This window comes from Canis lupus, chromosome 5, assembly GCF_003254725.2.
Source record: "Canis lupus dingo isolate Sandy chromosome 5, ASM325472v2, whole genome shotgun sequence".
Taxonomy (NCBI): Eukaryota; Metazoa; Chordata; class Mammalia; order Carnivora; family Canidae; genus Canis; species Canis lupus.
In genome coordinates this window covers 46,585,326-46,604,315 of record NC_064247.1, presented here as the reverse complement: position 1 = coordinate 46,604,315, position 18,990 = coordinate 46,585,326, and the positions used below count along the sequence as shown (strand labels likewise).

Genomic DNA, 18,990 nt, shown 5'->3' with positions numbered 1-18,990 from the left:
AGTAAATGTGGAACAAGGATTGAAACCCAGGTTTGTGTTACTCCAGCCACTGCACTTTGCATATTTTCCAGTGTTCAGAGCCGTTAATCTCACTGACTTAAGTCTCTGCCTGAAGGAAGAGTCTGGCTCTGAAGCCAAGAACACAGTTTCCTGCTCCTTCCTGTTATTAAAGATTCCCCTTGGAGTCTTGGGCCAAAAGCAAGAGGTGAGGAATGTGTTCCCATAGAAGCATTTCTAGAGGTATACTTTATAACATCCTGGTCTTTGAGATATATGGGGACAAAAAAACCTGTGGTTAAATAAATTTGGGAACCACTGCATATAATTGATTCCCCCTAGTGGCACAAGTCATGGGGGTCTGCAAGATGTCCTGAAAATAGGAAACTCGATGAATTTGCTTTACCCACGGTTTCCCTGAATTATTTGATCTAGTTATGCTTTTCAGGGCACACCTAGAAGCATCCCTGAAACTAAATCCTGAGAAACCAGTCTGCCCCAGAGCCCTGCTACTTAAAGTGCTCAGACCAGCACAGCAGCATCAGCCGGGAGGTCCTTAGAAATACAGACTTGGGGGCACCTGGGTGGCTCAGTTGGTTAAGTGGTTAAGTGTCTACCTTCAGCTCAGGTCATGATCTCAGGGTCCTGGGATCCAGCCCTGGATCAAGCTCTCTGCTCAGCAAGGAGTCTGTTTCTCCCTCTCCCTCTGTGCTTGCTCTCTCTGTCTCTCTCAGACAAATAAAATCTTAAAAAAAAAAAAGAAGGAAAGAAATGCAGACTCTTAGGGCATGCCCCAGACCCACTGGATCCCAGGTTATCTGAAGGCACTAGCATCTTGGGAGCCCTGCTCTACATTAGAGTATAGCCACGCTAAGATCAGGACCAAGAAGCTCACTTAAGTAGACAGGCCTTGTTCAGCCACCCAATTTTTTAATGATGTCAACACAAGTGTTGTTCATTTAGAAAACTAAATTAAAAAGAAAGATCAGTTTCTCCCTTGTCCAAACAGCTCTAGCCCCACAACTGAACACAAACACGACATGAAGGAAGAATGCCATATTTAACGAGGGGATTGCCCCTTCATTGTGAGCATGCAGGGGCTACGTGATGGAGACAAGGCATAGCAGAGGATGAGAACGACAGTGAGCCATCAGAGCGGGTGTGTGCTGAGCTGTGGCACGCCATTGGCCCAGCCCTGGGCAGTGAGTCATACCATGTATTATTTCCAGGGGCTGCTGCAACAAATGGCCACAACAGAAACCAATCTGCCCCAGAGCCCTGCTACTTAAAAATATCTGTGCTTTAAAACAACAGAAATTTATTCTCTCATTGTCTAGGAGGGCAGAAGTCTGAAATCAAGGGGTCAGTGGGGCTGCACTCCGTCCAGAGGAAAACCTCGTTGCCTCTCCCATCTTTTGGAGGCTTGTGGCCACATCACTCCAATCTCTGCCTCTGTGGTCACACTGCCTTCTCCTTTGTGCCAAATATCCTTCTTTCTCTGTCTTATAAAGGCACTTGGAATTGCATTTAATGCTCTCTTGTATAATCCAGAATATTCTCTCCAGCTCAAGATCCTTGAGTTATATCTGTGAAGTGGAAGCAGCCATCTCTGTTCCCTGCTTTGTGACAGCGGTGGGAAGTAACAGAGTTAGAATATGTGGGACTGCCCCTTCCTCTTCTCTAACTAGGTGGCATCATCCGGTTCCTTGGCTTCCAACTGTTCATAAACCAATAAATCTCAAATTTATATCTCCTGCCTAAGCCTCTCCCCAGAACTGCAAGCTTCTATACCTCACTGTCCATTTGTCATTTACTTGAGTCATTTTCAAATTAATGTGGTTCAAACTGAAATCTTGATTCCCTTGTACTATCGTGACATTATTATTTCTTCCCTGGTAAGATGCTGAATTTTATGTGTCAACTTAAGTAGGCCCCTGGGTGCCCAGATATTTGGTCAGACATTATGTCTGGATGTGTCTATAAGGATGTTTCTGGAGGAGACAAGCATTTTAATCAGTAGACTGAATAAAGCAGATCGCCTTGTCCCATGTGGGTGGGCCTCATCCAGTCTGCTGAAGGTCTGAGTAGAATAAAAGTCTGGATAAAAAGTATTCTCTTGCTTTGCACTTTTGTACCCTTGAAAGCAAGATGCTATCACCCGCAGGTGTACTGGGCTCTTCTGTGAGAATGTAGCTGGAGCTCTGGTCTTGCTGTTCCTGCCCAAACTGTCATGGTCAGATCCAGAAACACAGCCTCAATGTGGCTGTCAGTGTTTCCATCAGGATGAGAAAGATATCAGCTTTATCAGGTTGGACTAAGTGACCTTCCTTGAACAGATCATCTAAGACATTAATCTGATGCAAGAAACAACACTAGCTCTTCATACGTTAAGTACATTAAGTAACAAAAAAATTAAACAAAAAATTTGAAATAGTTCATTGGTTATGGAAATCCCCTTTTTAAAATTTAGTGTTATTTTCTCAGTGGAGTCATCCTCAAAATATGTGGCTTATTTTCCCTTAGTATACAAAAGTATTTATTCTGGGGGAAAAAGAGAGAGAGAATTCTTTCTTTCTGCTTGTCTTCCAATAGGGACATCAGTATCTTCTTACCTTTGGACTTGGACTCAAACTAGAACTACACCGTTAGCTCTCCTGGATCTCCAGCTTGCCAATGGGAGATGTTGGACTTCCCAGCCTCCATAACCATGTGAGCCAATTCCTTATAGTAAATTGCTTTATATCTCTCTTTAGATATATTTATACATGTATATCTATATCTATTTCTATCTATCTGTCTATCATTTATCTTTCTTTCTGCCTCTCAATCTGTATGTATCTCCTGTTGGTTCTCTTTTTCTGGAGAACCCAAACTAGTACACTTGGTTTTTTTTCCCATCTCAATAAATAACCCCCAGGCATCCTATGCCCAAGCCAAAAATCATCCTTCGGTTCTTTCTATCCAGTGCATCTAAGAGTGCTATCAGCTTGGCCTCAGAAACACATCCTAAACTCTCCATTTCTCTCTTCTCCATGAGTACCACCACAGCCCAAGGCCCCAGACCCCTGACCCAGATTGTAGCAGTGGCTTTTATTTAATGGTACTGCTGCTTCTTCTGCCTCTGCCTGGGTCTTCAAATAGCAGCCAAAGTGAATTCTTAAAAACAAAGTCACCACACATCACTCCCCTGTTTAAAATCCTCTAAAGGCTTCACAACATACTTAGAATAAACTCCAAACTTCTAGCCGTAGCCAGCAAAGCCCACATGATCTCCCCATCTGCCCCTTCAACCCTCCACTCTGGCCTCTCTTGATTCCTCACACATCTAACTTCCTTTTTGGACTGACTCTTTGCACTAGCTGTTTCATCTTTCCAGAATCCCCTCCATTCCTAGACCCCCTGCCAGTATTCTCTTGAGGCAAATGCTGCCACCTCAGGGCAGCTTTCCATGGTTAATCCTTCTGAAGTAGCTAGTCACTATCCCATTACAATATTATAATTGTCAGCATGGTTAGCATGTTACTAGCAAAGATTTTACTGTGTTTTTGTTTATTCATTTCTATCTTTATTGCCTTCCCCTCATCAGGGTATAAACTTCATGAGAAAGAGACAAGATCTGTCTTGTTCACTACTCTATATCCGGTTCCTAAAACAATACTGGGGCCATGGTGGGCATGAGACAGACATTTATTAAATGACTGACTTATGGCTTTGAGAAGTATGGTATGTTCTTGCCTCTTTGGAGCATGAGGGTAGATCAGCCCGGTTAAAAATAAATATTGGGTTAGACGGATATTGGCTCCTGGCACATAGTTGGTCTCTGTAGAAACAATTCTAGTGCCCGATGTCACATCTCCTTAGCTTGCTTCTGATTTCAGCTGCAGCTATGGCGGACAGTTCTGTGGTGGCAAGCTGATTATCAAGCTTTTTTTTATTTAAGGCTTTTCAAAGAACTGGAAAGGAAAGGGAAGGGAAGCAAAGGAAAGTAGAGGAAGGGAAAAGAAAAAGGAAGAGACAAGAAAAGAAAGAAAAAGTCACCAGCAGAGCCCAGAAGACCTAGGAAGGTCATGTTTTGGCGGCAAACCTCAACACAGGGAGTGGGAATTGATGAATAAAAGGCCTTTGAGGGCAGCCCCGGTGGCCTAGCAGTTTAGCACGGCCTTCAGCCCAGGGCCTGATCCTGGAGACCCGGGATTGAGTCCCGTGCTGGGCTCCCTGCATGGAGCCTGTTTCTCCCTCTGCCTATGTCTCTGCCTCTCTCTCTCTCTCTCTGTCATGAATAAATAAATAAAATCTTTTAAAAATAAACAAACACAGAAACAAATAAATAAATAAAAGTACTTTGATCTTCTGGGGTGCCTGAATGACTCAGTCCGTACAGCATGCAACTCTTGATCCTGGGATTGTAAATTCAAGTCCCATGTTTAGTGTAGATATTACTTTAAAAAAAAAAAAAAAAAAAGGCCTTGCATCCTCTAGTGGGACTATCCTGAGATGTAGTCTTCACAATTCCTCACGGAGTTGCCAGCAGAAGTGGACAACAGCAGCCCAGAGCAGAAACTAGCTCACACCCTCTATTCGTGGTTCATCCTTCTCTGTCTTCCTCCCACTTCCCTCACTGCCTCCTGCTCTCTTTCTCACCTCCTCAGATCCTTGTCCTGGGCTCTCTTTCAGGGGTTCCCAAACTAAGGTGGTGCTTCATAGTTCTTGAGCACATGAATGGTTCGATTGCGGTAGACAATTTCAAAAGAACTTAAGAAACGTTCCCCACCACAGTCTTGAAAAATATTAAAAGCTATTCTCAACTGCCCACATAGCCTGTAGATTTATATATTTTTATGCTTTTCCTTTTGTAAAACTTGTGTGGAAAATATCCATTTAAAAAAATTTATTTATTTATGCATGAGAGAGAGAGAGAGAGAGAGAGAGAGAGGCAGAGACACAGGCAGAGGGAGAAGCAGGCTCCATGCAGGGAGCCTGATGTGGGACTAGATCGGGACTCCAGGATCATGCCCTGGGCGGAAGGCAGGCGCTAAACCACTGAGCCACCCAGGGATCCCTGAAAATATCCATTTACAAAAGAATAGATCAGCATTCTTAATTTTCCAAGGAGCAGTCTCTCTTATGGAACCCATTTGATCATTAGACTCTAATTATTCTAGTCTGTCCTTGGACAGGAAATATGTCCTTGACCAAAACACTTTACTTTTGTCACCTTGTATGTATAATTAATGGGATAGATAGCTCCTTTCTGAGGTGTATTTCAGTTCTGAGGTTCTGGAGGTCTTTATCCAAACTACGTAATGTTTGCTGAGGGCAAATACAGCCCCGCTTAGAGGCACCGCACACCTATGGCCAGAGGCAAGGCACCACAAGGCTAATGGAATTTAAGCTTCAGACTCCCTCACCTGCACTGACTCCCTGCGAAACCTTAGGAAGGACCCTCACCATGTGCTTACAGGGTCATGTGCTTTGTAAAATGTGCAATAGTAACGCAGTTTCTTCTTGTTTTTCTTGAAGAAGGCCCCCCAAGTTTTACAAGCTTCAAGCTGTACAAGCCAATGGCTGTCCATGGCTGCATCCTGTGCTTTGGGTAATTCTGTTGTGACTCCACACTGGGGCTTCCACTAGCTTCAACAGCCTCTGGGCTGTGTAGAGAGATGGATTCTTTCCCACTCTTAAGCCACAGATTTGCCATGAAAGTAAGCAATGGGTGCCTTCAAGTTTCAAAATGGCTGTGCCTTTGAAGTCTCTGAGTATGAAGTCCCTGTGCTGCTGAGCTGTGTTTTGGATTTTAGAAGCTGAGTGGTTTGAAATTTTGTTTTCTGGCCTGTCATGTGTTTATTTAGAAGCTTTAATTAGTATACTTTAATCTAGACTACTTCTGTCTCCCTGAAAATGTTTTTTAACGAATGATAGGTTTTGCTTATAAGGTAGGCTGTTGGCCACAAAAAGTTCCCATATTAATAATTTGCCTTGCAGTATTTATTTATTTTTAAAGTTAACTTAGCATTCATTAAATGCCAGGCACTATGTTAAGAGCTATATAAGCACTGGTTCGTTTACTCCTCTGGAGACTGCTGTAAGGTATTATCCTCATTACACGGATGAAGAAACTAAGGCCCAGAGAGGTTAAGAAAATTGCCCAAAGTCCCACAGCCAGGAAATTGTGAAATACAAATTCAAATCAGTCTTTAATCTTAACTACGGCACCATCTTAACTCTAATGGCAGGTGAAACCCTCTAGGAAATATGTCCACAGACTATTTGAGTTACAACATTGATTTTTGAGTTGAGATATTGATACACTTATTAAAAATCACTCCCACTTCCATTTTTATATTCATGGTTTGTAAGTGGCTATCATGCTATACATGCAGTGGCATCTATCTTCACTTACTTGTCCTTTCCTTTATCCATCCACCTACCCACCCGTTCATCCACTTATCCACCTACCCACCTACCTATCCACTCAGCTTTCCATCCATCCATCCACTTACTCAATTATCTGTCCATCCATCCATCCTACAGTCCTCCATGTACCAGGCCCCCTTCTAGGTGCTGGCATCCCATGACACGTTGCCTTTCATATTATGTCCCACATTCAGACAGACTTCCCTTCTCCTCTCTGCCCATCCAAATCCTACCCAGCTCTCACATCCAGTTCAAGTCCCTCATCGTCCTTGAAGTCTCCACTCACTACATTAATCCAAATGAGCTCAGTGTAACTTTGGATTGGATGTAATATTAAAGAACACAAGACTCAGAATTAAGCAGACTGGGCTCAAATCCCAGCTCTGCTTCCTCCATAACTATGTGAGTAAATTGTTCCTTCTGGGTCTCTGACTTCCTCATTTCTGTGAATTAGAAATAATAATAAAAAGAATAGTAATAATGATAATATCTACCTCATGAGGTAGTTGGAAGATTAAATAAGGAGCTGAATGTAAGTTATATAGCAGCCAGTAGATGCTTAATCCAGGTTAATTCCTCTCCTCTCCCCTCTGCGCCTTTCTCTCTAAAAACACTGGACGAACGGTCTGTACTACATCTGACTCAGATTCAGGCTCTTAATTAATTGTTAAATGTGTATAAATCATTTCCCTGATAAGAAGCCTATTAATTCCTTAACTGCATAGGACACATCTTATGCATCTTTAGCATCTTTCCTCTTGCATGGGGTTTCAATACAGTGCTAAGGGCATAGTGAGCACTCCATAGTTGTCAGGTCAAATTGGAGTCGATGTTTCACCCATTTCTCTCAGTTGTCAAGAAAAAAAAGTCAGGAAGCTGCCTAGCAGGTTCTCAAGACCCACACTCGGGCCAGAGCTCCCATGTGTATGCTTGCTCTGAATCTCTACGCTCATGTCCTGGGGTCCATGCCATCATTGTGGCTCTTGCCAGGTTGTGTTGACAGCAGTATAGCTCCCACTGAGGGCCTGGGGAAGGGGTAGGGGTTGGGTGGAGAGAAAGGCAGATGCTGAAGCTATGTCCTAAGTCTGACTGACGTGAAGGACTCACCGTGGCATCTGGCCCTGGATCCCAAACCTCCTGCCAACCAGGGTCTCTTACTGCAGATCTAAGGACACCAAAGGGAAGGCAGAGCAACATGCAGGCAAATGGTGTTGAATCAAGGAGCAGGCCAGGCAGTGGCCAGTCAGGATGTCGATCTACACAAGATATAAGCTGTTCTTGCTTCTACTAAGGGAGATGACATTTATCATTGGGAACTAAAAATGCTCCTTGCTATCCCCTGCCAATCACAATTGGGGTTTTGTGAAATTCACCATCAGTCAGAATCTGACGAGGTTGTGAAAATCTTCCAATGCTTAGTGTTATTTACTGGGAACTTACAACTTATTTTATCATTAAATTTAAAAATCCTTTAAAGGGCCTCCTTAAGAAGTCCACTTCAGAAAGGCAGCAAAGAAAACTGAAGAGAGAATCAGAAATTCTGAAAGGGGGAACATTTTGACAGATTTTCCCAAATATTGATTTTGCTTCAGGCCTAGTAATTAATTTGTTTCTGTTAAATTGTATTTCTTCACAGGAAATCCATATTTGTTCATAATATTTATCCATAGGAAATTGCAAGCCCCACTTAACAACTGGTGAATAAGTAATCAGAGAATAGTGATTTGAAAACATAGCAATGATTGCTGCATTAGTGTGCTTCCAAGGGTGAGGACATGAGCTTTGCATAGTTTGTCTTGATTGGCGTTTTCCCAGAGGCCAACTCCAACACCAGGAAAATGTGGAGAGTTTATTTAGGAGGTGATCCCAGCACTGGGAGAGGGGTGGGGAGGCCAGACAGGAAAGGAAAGGCAGCAAATGAAGAATGCATTCTCAATCACCTTTCCATTGTGAGGAAACTAGAGCCTGACCCTGCTGAGGGATGCTGGGAGCCCATGTAGATTACCTGGCTTAGACTTATCCTGCTCAAGGAGCTAGAGCTGAAGTATTTATATGCCATCTCCCATAAATCATGGTGAGAGGGCTGCCCCAAGGGGTGTTAATTCTGGTACTTCTCTGACCTGCCCTGTGCGTAGGCAGAGCTGTTTCCCTCTCTTTAAAAAAATAAATAAATAAAGACCCTAAGGCATGGGTGTCTGTTGGATCAGCTCACCCCAAAATGGGAAGACCTGAGGGAATATAAGCAGGTACCAGCAGCATCTGCTACCTCCCAGTATTGCCAGCTGCAGCACAGTGCCTGGCCACAGTGGACAGTCAGTATTTTTCTACCAAATGAATGAATCCATGACCACATCTGTTTTAGAAAGGCCACAGTGGGGACACCTGGGTGGCTCAGTGGTTGAACGTCTGCCTTTGGCTCATGTCACTCCATCCCAGGATCAGTGGGATCAGGCTCCCGCAGGGAGCCTACTTCTCCCTCTGCCTATGTCTCTAATGAATAAATAAAACCTTAAAAAAAAGAAAAGAAAAGAAAAAAGAAATGAAAAGGAAAGAAAAGAAAAGAAAAAAAAAGAAAAGAAAAGAAAGGCCACAGTGATGGCTGAAGAGGTAACCTATGAGGGCAGCATGAAATGGCAGGGTACCCAGGTGCCCCAGGCTTTTGGATACAACTGTAAGACAACTTTGGGAGTCTTGAGACTCCACTGTGATAGAGATGAAGAAAAGACTGGAAAATTACAAAAGCAGTTGAAACTGGAGAGGCAAAAAGCCCACCATGGGGACATACTGTGGCAGTTGAGCTCAATGGTTAGCTAATCGTGTCTGGATTCTAAATGTAGTTTTATCACCTATGAGTTCATAGATGGCTTTGGACCCTTGTTAAACTCAGTCTTAGTTCTTATTTATACATGGAGCTAATTCCCTCCTCGTGGTTCTGAGAGAATGAAATGAGAGAATGTATGTAAATGACTTTCCACTATTGCATGTACTAAAGCTGAATATGTGGCTGATATCTTTCTCAGGGACCCTGGCTGTTGGGCTCCCCTCAGTGTGCTGAGCAGCCGGCAGAGTGGCTGGCACAGAGCAGGTGCATGAGAAATAATGTTGAATTAAAATAATCGTTTGCTTTCTCCCTATGTCAATTAACTCATCACCTTATCTCCTTCTTACATTTTTTTAAAAGTAGGTTCCACATGCAGGGTGGAGCTCAGTGCGGGACTTAAACTCACGACCCTGAGATCAAGACCTGAGCTGAGATCAAGAGTCAGACGCTTAATCGACTGCACCCCCCAGGTGCCCCTCACCTTTTCTCCTTCTGTCCAAGAATTGTGGTTTATCTCCGATGTCCTGAGTGTGTGAAACGTGAATTGAAAAAAATCTGCCAGAACTTGGACTGGGGACATATTTACTAATCTTACCTTGTGTCCAGCACTGTGGCAAGCACTTTCTATGGATAATTGTATTTAATACTAAGAACGGGCATTAGATTGAACCATATGGAATTGTCATTTCTTTAGGTCAAAATGGTTAAATGTCGACAATTTCATATGCTTCTAATCTATACATGGGTTAAATCTTATTATTGTTATTCTCAATATATAGATGAGAAATCTGAGATTTGACAGGGTAATAACTTAATCATAATAGGATCCATGCTTTTCAAATTGTATTGTGCATATAATCATTGGCGACCTTGCCTCAGTGCAGATTCTGATTCAGTAGGTCTGGGGAGGGGCAGATTCGGCATTTCTGCAAGTTCCCAAGTCGTTCCTGTTGGTCCGTGGACCACACACTTTGAGTAACAAGGATTAGAGAAAAACTGACTTGAGCTGACCTTGTCCTTAAAGAACCCCTAGAGCTGTGATGGGGATCAAGTTAGGAGACTACCAAACAAGCATCGTCTAGACATTAATTTTTTATAAAAGGATTTGCCTTGCATTCAACCAATTGAGTGCTTCTGTGCATTGAGCTAGACCCTCATTTGTGGATCAGAAGACTTCCCTCCTCCCATCCTTCTTTCCTATCTCTCTTTTTCTCTCTCTTTTGATTTCTCTTTTCCCTTTGATTACGATTGTATTAAACTTTTTGCAGGTACAAATAACAGAAACTGACTCTCACTTCGTAGAGTCAAAAGACAAATTGGTTGGCAGACTATGTGGGCTCACAGAATTCCCAGAAAGTCTAGGGGACCATGGAATAGAGGCTAGAAGCAAAACAGCTCCAGAGGGTCAAGAAGCCAGAACCCCAACTCCAAATGTTTCTCAAGAGATGTGGCTCTTTCACTGTCCCCTCATGTCCACTCCAGCCAAAGATACCCCTCTGCTCCCCACAATAGCTGCTACTACAAAGGAATTTTAATGACCATTCACTTTTCACCATCCCTTCAGGAGTCCAATCAAGGGCAAGAGTAATCAGCTGGCTGCTCTCGGGCTAAATTCTAGGAGTGGCTGCCAGGGGACCAGGAAGAAGCAGGGCACTGCACCTTGCAGGCTGCTCCAGTGCACAGTTCCCTAATAGAGGACTGATGCTGGACAATCCGACCTACAAATATCCACCACAGCTCTTCAGGGTTAGTCTCCTTTAGTCTTCCTTCTGGAACAGAGAAAATACCTGAGCTGCTGTACAATTACTGAAAACCTCAAGGAAAAAAGTGGAAAGCACAGCCTGTGAACCTGAAAGTCTAATAACGACAACCTAAAGAGCACCAAGCTTTTCATCCTGCTCAGCCACAGGAAAAAGGGAGGAAGGAAAAAACAAGAATTTTACCCTAATTGTAGAATCTGCTGATGAAAATTCTGAAGCACTTGCTGATGACTAAATTATTCTGTAAACCAAACATGACTCTCTGTAGCTCACCAGGAGCTGAGAGGCTTAGACAATGCCTTTCCTTCCTGCTTCTCTCCCTCTCTCCCTCTCTCCCTCCCTCCTTCCCTCCTACCTCCCTCCTTCTTCCCTCCCATCCTTTCGTGCTTTCATTAATTTATGCATACATGTACATAACAAACTTTTACTGAGTACTTTCTATGTTTCAGGTGCTGTGCTAGGCTCAGAGGAAACAAAGATGAACAAAAAAGAATTCCTCAGAAGGAGCTCCATGCAATGAGAATGTGGGGTATGATCATGATAAACTGAAAGTAGGAGTTATTGTACAGCTAGTGATGGAGGGCTCTAAGAATGGGGTAAGCTTTTTGTTTAGTGAGAGAAACATGTTTCCTCTGGTTGGCAGATTTGCTGTAGAAAGCAAAATGTTTTTAGCTGCAAAGGCATGGGGATGTTTTCAAGACAAGAAGCTCCCAGTCCTAACTTGCTTACAGAGCAAGTCACCGTCCAACTGTCACCAGTAGGGGGCAACAACACGATGGATTAAAACTGGTCCTGAGACGGACTCCTACGGGAAACATCTAACCTCTTCATTGTAGGAGCTGGAAAAATAAAAGTGGCAATAATATATATATATATTTTCTTTTATATATATATATAAAATTATATTACTTATAATTATATATATATATTTTTTTCTTTTATAGAAAGCTGTTTCAAAACTTTACAGTCTGTTCTAGGGAGTAGGTTTTTATGTTAGTGAGGGAGGAAATTCACATAAAGAAATCAGGTCCCGTGTAAAATCAGTGGGATTTAGGTTATAATAATAAGAGTCCAGGGGACCAAAAACTTCACAAAAATATATTCCTCAGTGTTAAAATGTAATCTGTCCTTATGTACTAGCTGATTAGCAATATTTAGAGAGTCACTACTTGGTGGTGTTCCAGGGACCGGGTGGAATCAAAAAAGGCAACACACCTTCAAAGGAAATATGAATATCAAGATTTTTTTTAATTGAGCACGTAACAATAAGTTGGCGATTTTTGTTCTGGTATCTATTTTATAGGATATGAAAAGTAAATGAGATCTGCAACTACTGCTTCTACAGTGTAGCTTTGGGTTGCTGCCTTCCACCAACTTCTCCATATTCAGAAGATGCAAGATTTGTTTCCATTGCTGAGTAGTCTCATTCATCAATTATCTAGTAGTGCATAAGCACCTATGTGTTGGTAGCAGTTTGTTGGGGCTCTGAGGGACATTGAGATCTCCAAGGCATTTTCTCTATCCAGAAGGCATTTGCAATCCAGCTAGAGTAAAACATGGGAACAGACATGTGATTTAATAACAATGGACAGAGCCAGATGCCTCGGGTGCACAGTTGGGGCTGCAGAAGACTGACTAGCACAGGGGATGAAGTGTGAGCTTTCAGCAGGCACCCTGGCTCTGCTGTGCTGGAGGCTGGCCCTTCCTAAATCCTCACTCACCTCACTGGGAAGTCAATGGGCCTATAGAGACAGTATACGGGGCTTGATCCTTGAACCAGCTCATCTCTATGGGAACTTGGACAAGTTCATCTCTGAGCCTTAGTTTTCTTATCAGGTAAGTAGAAATTATAATAAGAGTGCTGACTTAATGGGGTTGTTATGTGGATGATTCAGGCAATCTGTGAAAGATGTTTAGTCCAGCTTCTGGTACATGATTTGTTTTTATTATCTTGATGGTGCCTCAGTTTCGTTTTCTGTAACTGCCAATAACAATGATCTATATTTCACAGGGCCACTGTAAGGATTAAGCGTAATAAAAGTTATAAATTGCTAAGCATGAGGGGGGGGTGCCTGGGTGGTTCAGTGGTTGAGCATCTGCCTTTGGCTTAGGTCATGATCCCGGGGTCCTGGGATTGAGTTCTGCATCGGGCCTCTAGCAGGAAGCCTGCTTCTCCCTCTGCCTGTGTCTCTCGTGAATAAATAAATAAAATCTTTTAAAAATTGCTAAACATGGTTCTTGGCATGTAATAAGTATCCAAGAGCCACTGCCAGTGGAAGAGAAAGATCACTTCATGCCAAGGTAGTCAAGGAAGCCTTCCTGGAAGGAAAGCGCCCTGAAGGATAATCTTTGGAAAAAATAGAGAAGGAGGCATTCTAGGCAGGGCACAGACATCTAAACAAGGCATGGAGGTGGCAATATAAAAGTTAAAAAAAAAAAAAAAGTAGAGGGTAAGGTCCCTGAATGGAGCACCTGATCAAATCAGAAAGTTAGAAAAACCATTAGACACAAGGCAGGCGACACTGCAGCAACCAAAATTGTGGCTGGCTCATGAGACAAATCACTTTAATAAGCCACTTCCCTCTCTGGGCCTCAGCTTCTGGGCTGGAAAGATTGGACAGGAACAATTCCTCATCAGGGACTATTCCAGTGCTAACATTCTCCATTTAGTCCAAGTTTGTTCCACAGTGGATTAAAATAAATACGTGAGCACACATGTTTACACAATCCCAGAGGACGTTGAAATTCACGTGGAATGTCAGTGCTTCTGCCAGGAGGCAAAGTTTCCTGAGAGTGTCTTATTCTTTATATCATTCCTCCATCCCTCTAGTCATCCATCAAGTGTGTAATGAGCACCTACTATGTGCAAAACACTGTTCTAGATGCTAGGCTTTCTTTCTAAAACCAGGATCTGACTATGTCATAGCCCTGCTTAGATACTTTAGTGACTTCCCATTGCTGAGGGCAAATTCCAGGTCACGCACACCAGGGTAGTCACCCATCTGCATACTTTTCTTGTCTTTTTTTTTTTTTTAAGATTTTATTTATTTATTTATTCATGAGAGACACAGAGGGAGAGAGAGAGAGAGAGAGAGAGAGACAGAGACACAGGCAGAGGGAGAAGCAGGCTCCATGCAGGGAGCCCGATGTGGGACTCAATCCCGGGACTCCAGGACCACGTACTGGGCCTAAGGCAGGCGCTAAACCACTGAGCCACCCAGGGATCCCCTGCATGCTTTTCTTTATGCGGTTTCCCCTCTCTGGATTGCCCCTCCTAGTGATCCAGATGCTTCTAAGATATCCCCTCCTCTCTGAAGCTGTCAGGAAAGCTGCCTCAGTTCCCATCCCTACCCCAGGCTGGCATCATGTTCTCTTCTCCGTGCTCATACAGCTCTTTGTCCCACCTCTATCGCTGTACTGGTCGCCTTTTACTCTAATTCGCTGTTTGTGTGGCTTTCTCTCCTGCTGGATTTTTAATTCCAGGAGGCAGGAAGAGTGTTTCACTCCTTTGTAACCTCCACACCTGGCATACAGCTTGGCACAGGGGACAAAATGAAGTCTTTGATGAATTTGCTTATTGAGACTTTGCAAGTCCTTGAGAACGATGATGTGAATAGTAGTGACAGTAATAGTAACTTTCTTATATCATGTATTTCTCCCATGCCAACTCTGAGCCAAGAGCTTTGGATCTGTGATCTGTTTAGTTTTAATCCCCACAATGCCCTGCGAGGCAGGATTGAGGACTGGAGAGGCGCACAGCATCTCAGGAGTCAGAGAGGCCAGGGTATGAATTTCACCTCCACACGCCTGCACTTTGTGCCTGAGTCAGGGGGCATGGCTAAGGAGGCAAGTGGGGCTAAATGCCCCCTCTGTTTGCCAATCCAAGCTCTCTGGATCAGGGCTGCATCTGCCCAGAAGAAAGAGGCTCCTTTTTCAAATATGAGAAAAGATACCTTAAGGGCATTGCACTAGCCTCATCTGACTCCACCTCTTGCCAGTGGTGACCTTGCACACGTTCCTTAACCCAGTTTTTGCCTTGATTCCTTATCTGTGGAATGGGGTTGTAGCGCCCCAACCTCAGAGGGTCCTTATTAGGGTGAGGCGGGATAACACATGTGATATGCTGGCACATGTCTGACATTTGGATTCACTAAATGTTAGCTATTGTTATTATTATTAGTGGTAATAGCCCTATTTTCCAAACAAGAGAATTTCAAGAGAAGAGTTGGCAGAGAGAAGAACCTAAGGGCATCCTTCCATGTAGGGGCATCAGAAGGAACCATGAGAGTGGGGGGTTGAAAATGTTGACCGAGAGTGAGTTAGAAGAGATGCTGGCCAGGTGTCAAGTGCTTCTGAGAGATTAAGTGGGAAGATGCTGAGAAAAATCCCCTAATTTGACAGTTATCGGTCATTAGTGACCTTTGCATGAAAGTACCAAGACAGCAGGAGAGGAAGCCAGATTGCTGTGGGTTAAGGAATCAATGACTGATAAGGTAGAAATAGAAACTCTGGCCTCTTCACCAGAAACTGGGACCTAGGTCAGTTGTCTCAATGAGATACAGGATAGATATACATCCTCTCTCACATATTTTATTTAGGGAGAGAAGCATCCCCTGCAAAGGGCCAGATCAACAGAGCTCTCAAGGAGCATGGGCCACCCCCTCCCCACTGAACTCAAATCTCCTTGGAGTACCTGGCAAACTATCCAGATTTCTGGGATGACAGGGAGGATTACTGGCCTCAACTACCCACTTTTAGGTGGGACTCTCTTTTCTTTAAGGAGAGAGGAGAGTTAAATGAATTTTGGTGGGGGCAGAGGGCAGTCAACAAGACACAGGAGCAAAACAGATGACAGGATGAGATCGAGCACCCACATCGATGGATCTGTCCTCTGGAGTGGTGTGGATGGGGAAAAGCAAGGAGAAAGACACATGGACAAGTCAAGGAGGTAGCAGAAGGAAGTTGAGGAACTCTCTGGATGGCCTGTCTTTCTGGGAACAAAAAGAGGCAAAGTCCCCTGAGAAAGTGATGAGTATAAGGTGAAGGGCAGTGCACCAGTCAGGATAGATTAAGTGCTGTAACAGGCAGTCTCTGAGTTTTAGGGGCTTAGGAGAGGGCTTTGATTTGTGGAGTGGTGTGTGACTCCTTTCCCCATTTTGTGGCTCCTGTAGGATCTCAGAGTCCTGTTCTGGACCTTCTGCATCTGCTAGCAAATACAAGAAGAGAGAAAGACTGTGGAGGATTGTGTAGCAGATTTTATAGGCCACTCTTGGAAGTGTTGCGCATCACTTTGCCTGCGTTCCATTGGCCAAACTTCAATCACATGGCCACTCCTAACTGCAAGGGAGGAATATTAAATGATATGCACAATATGGTCTTGTCTATACTTTCAAGGCCTAGAATGGAGTGGATGCTGAGTAAGCACCACTAAATAAATGAGGAGATGGACATTATCTCATTTGCTTATCGTCACTATTCTACTTGAGCAATGCTGCAGGTTCAAAGACAATATAGACTCAATTTCCTATATATGAGCTAAATGTTGAACTTAGAGTTATTCCTCCTGTGATGTAGATCTCAGGGATTCCTCCCTGGGATCCATTCATACTTAGTACCAGGATGTTTGCTACCTGGGGTTAGGCCTGAAGTATGTGGTTAATGAATCTGGTAGAGTGATGCTGACTTACTGTCAGAGATAAAGATCAGGGTGTTTCTTCCAAAGCCCAGTGTTAAAGCAAGTTGAGCTACTCTGCCAGAAAAATACATTAACTAACCCTTGAGCTATAATTTGCAAACCAAATATGAGCTAACCAGCCCAAGGTTTTGCTAGCCAGATTTCAGCTGAACTATCCAGCGCCTTGCTAAACTAGCCACTCTCAAGATGAATAGACAGGTCACTGAGATAAACATCCTTCAGTTAAGCTAACTCGTTTGAAATCAAACTATTTGTCCTCAAGTTACCACTGAATCAACTGTATCCTACAGAAAATGTTTAAGACCCAGGACTGGGATTAATCTTCTCCATGACCTTTATAATGGCCCCTTTTATGGATAACATGAGCTCTAGAAAGGGAAGGAAAGCTGGTGATATGAGTCATATTCCCTACAGGGCAAGTAAAGGGCTCCTTATCAGGCTGGCAAAGCTTGCCTGCAAGTAGAGCATGATGTGGAACCATGTCAGGCAGGGAATGCCAGAGATATTTTTATAAATGACTCCAGAGATATCAACAATGTGGGACTGGTGCAAAGATTCCCATATTTGCAGATGCTATTCCATTAACAAGGATGCCCACAAATGAGAGCGAGTGCCAATAAGCCCAAGAAGGAAGAAGGAAACAGAGGCAGATGGTTATAAAACAAATCAGTGTTTCAGACTTGGGGAGACACAGAAGCTGGACTGACATCTCTGAGTCAGCCAGCCTGGCTGGCTGGGTAGCTAGATGGTCGATGTGAAGGGGGATAGGTGCCCAGGGCCAGAAGCCCTGCCCAGACTGAAGGGATGCTAAGGATGAGGGCTCTGATGACAAAGAGATGGGCATCCCTTCAAAGGGCCAGATCAACAGATTCCCGAGGGAACATGGACTGTTCTCTCTTACCTGAACCCCAGATATGTCTGGAAAATATGGCCATCTCTCCAGATCCCTGGGATGGCAAGAAGAAGGACTTGCCTCAACTACCCACCTCCAGACAGAACTTCGTTGAACTGATCAAGATAAAAGAACTCATTTCAAAGCAATAGTTGCGGTGTCCTGCCTAGAAAGAGGCCAAGCTTTGGAGTCAGTGGGTTCTTTTTTCTTTTTAAGAGATTTTATTTATTTATTCATGAGAGACACACAGAGAGAGGCAGAGACATAAGCAGAGGGCGAAGCAGGTTTCCTGCTGGAAGCCCAATGCAGGACTCAATCCCAGGACCCCAGGATCACAACCTGAGCCAAAGACAGATGCTCAACCACTGAGCCACCCAGGTGCCCCTGAGTCAGTGTGTTCTAATCCCACCAATTACCTCATAATAACTCTGTGGCCTTGGGCAAGTCATTCAGAATCTCTGGGTCTCACTTTTCTCTATTCAATTTTGCAGGTTAGTGAGGATTTAATGAGATTGTGCATGGAAACAGTAGGTGCTTATTAAATGTTTCTCTCCATTTCTTCCAAGCCTTACTCAGTGGTCCTGGGGCCAGGCTTAATCCTTCCCTCACCACAGTGGAGCCCTGGGCTGGCTTGTTGCGTCTCTCCTACGCTGCCCAACTTGACTAGCCTGCCCTAGCCCATGCACACCTGCTGATGGCTCCCGTCTACCTGCCAGGAATTCCAGCTGCTCCCTGGCTACGATCAAGACTCAGGCTCAATCTACTTCTCTGATTTGGGAAGGACAGGCAGGCAAGTTACTGGCAGGTAAGCCATCAAGACTGGGAACGTCTGCCAGATTTCACACAAAGAAACAGAGCCCATCTCATGAATAAAGAAATGGCTCAGTCCCTCATGCCTATAGCTAACAATGTCCAAATTAATGTCCAGTTCTGCAGATGAACTGCAGATTCTAAAACACAGTGTCATTATCTAAAGATGGGCTAAAATTTATACCATGTAGTTTATACGAGCTGAGCTGGTGTGAATGGGAATATGTTCATAGGTTACTAGGAAGTGTTTTTGCATCTTGAATCAGTTTGGGATGGTGTTGATTGTGGTGGGGAATCCTTTGCACATGCAAGATTCTGGGCTGCCATTTATTACAAGCTGGGGGGATTCTCTGGATAACCTTTCCCAGTACCCCCAGGGATGCTTATGTACGTTAAATTTTGGGAACCCCATCCTTCCCCCTTGATCCCACCTGCTATCCCTCTTCACTCTCTTTCTGCTCCAGCAGCCTTTGTCTTCCTACTTGAACACTCCAAGCATTGCCACCAGAGACTTGTTTCTACTCTCTCTCCTGTCTGGGATTCTCTTCCCTCACCTCCTTCAGGACTCACCTTATCAGAGCCTCTTACTGTCCTCCCTTTA

The 18,990-nt window shown here is 43.8% G+C and overlaps 1 protein-coding gene across 13 annotated transcripts in view; it reads left to right on the top strand.

The window, feature by feature from the left end:
- The first annotated feature begins 2,562 nt into the window (after positions 1-2,562).
- The window catches only part of ROR1 (receptor tyrosine kinase like orphan receptor 1), a 486,769-nt gene continuing 470,341 nt past the window's right edge, over positions 2,563-18,990 (top strand). For 4 of the 13 annotated variants that reach the window (XM_049109517.1, XM_049109524.1, XM_049109516.1 and 1 more), the window contains exons 1-3: positions 2,771-11,521; positions 12,296-12,828; positions 18,146-18,384. The gene's annotated coding sequence lies outside the window, so the exon portion shown is untranslated. Of the gene's footprint in view, positions 2,707-2,768; positions 11,522-12,295; positions 12,829-16,490; positions 18,071-18,145; positions 18,385-18,990 lie in introns of those variants that run through there. The other 9 variants (XM_049109522.1, XM_049109518.1, XM_049109519.1 and 6 more) reach the window with 9 other exon arrangements.